A 1,591-nucleotide genomic window follows, 5' to 3' on the forward strand; every position below is an offset into this window, starting at 1 on the left:
TTTTGTAGTCTAGATTATTTTCTCTTGTCTCAGAGAACGTTAGTTCTTTGAGGCAGTTCTCATATTTAAATTTTATTTCTTTGTTTATGCCCAGGCGTTCCAGATCAGGTTACATTCCATTCGATCCCGAGATCGAGCGCTCTTTCCATAAACAAAAGAATCTCTACAAAAAAATCCTAGCGGGCTCTGAGGAAAACAATAATCAAAGAGACCCTCCAAATGATTCCAGTGATTCAGAAATCCCTTCAGATCCAGAATCAAAGATGGCGGTACCTAAGAAGCTCAGTGATTATTCGCAGCCAAAGCTCACAGATTTCCCGCACCTTACTTCCACTCCGGCTCTAGATGGAGTTCAATTTGAGATCAAGCCCCAATTTATCACTATGATAGAGAGGAAGCAATTCAGTGGAGCTAAGGGTGAAGATCCCAATCTTCACATTGCAGATTTCTGCCAATATTGTAACACCATTAGACAAGTCGGGGTCACGTAGGACCAAATCAGGGAGATTCTTTTTCCCTTTTCATTATGTGGCAAAGCTAAATTGTGGTTTAATAGTTTGAATAGAACTGCACTTGGTATTACTGACTGGGAAACTCTTGCTTTGAATTTCTATAATAAATATTACCCTGCAGAGAGAACAACTGTACTAAGGAGTGCTATTCAGAATTTTGCCCAAGAAGCCGATGAAACTCTATATGAGGCTTGGGAGAGGTTCAAGGATCTACAGACAGAAAGCCCCCACCACAATCTGGCACAATGGCAGTTGATCCAAGCCTTTTACAATGGACTTGGAAATTCATCTAGATCAATTCTAGATTCTGCAGCTAGTGGGAGATTCATGAATCTTAATGTGGAAGATGCAGGACATGTTGTTGAAGAGATGGTTATTCATAATTCCCAATATAGGAATCCCAGAGGGTTTGCAAACAAGGGAAAACACCAAGTCGATTCTATATCCTTTTTGTAGACACAATTAACTTCTATTAGCCAGAAACTAGACAGTATTAATAATTCTAATTCATCTTCCGTTGCTAATGTTTCTGCTATTGATACTAACTCTACAATATTTTATGAATATTGTGGTCTTGTAGGTCATTCGGCACATGACTGTAGGAGTTTAATTGAGAAGATTAATGATTTTCAAACCTATAAGCAAATTAGTCCATACTCTAACACCTACAATATAGGGTTGAAAAATAACTAAAATATGTTGTACAATAGTACAAATGTGCTTAACCCTCAACCACAGGTACAACAACCACAACAGAGGTACTACCAACCTCCACATCAGAGACCACAACAGGTTGTTACTCCTCCATTTGATTCTGGCCTATTAGAAATCAAAACGATGTTAGCCAATATGCAGAAGCAGATGCAGAGTAGAGATGCGCAAATTGACTCATTAATAGCACATAATAAAATAATAAATACTCAGATTGCACAACTTTCCTCTACTCTACAAACTTGCCAGCGGGAGCCCTACCATCACAGCCAGTTTAAACAACAGAATACGCAAATGCAATTACTCTGAGGAGTGGTTCACACTATGATGGGCCTCCTATGCCCAAAGATGATGAACCTGCTACAACA

The 1,591-nt window shown here is 39.0% G+C and overlaps 1 non-coding gene across 1 annotated transcript; it reads right to left on the bottom strand.

Moving 5' to 3' along the window:
- Positions 1-644: 644 nt before the first annotated feature.
- On the bottom strand, positions 645-751 carry LOC145566153 (small nucleolar RNA R71). The gene has a single exon (XR_014095370.1). It is a non-coding gene; the product is annotated as a small nucleolar RNA R71 (small nucleolar RNA).
- Positions 752-1,591: the final 840 nt, after the last annotated feature.

Source organism: Chenopodium album, chromosome 1, assembly GCF_948465745.1.
Source record: "Chenopodium album chromosome 1, dcCheAlbu1.1, whole genome shotgun sequence".
Lineage (NCBI taxonomy): Eukaryota > Viridiplantae > Streptophyta > Magnoliopsida > Caryophyllales > Amaranthaceae > Chenopodium > Chenopodium album.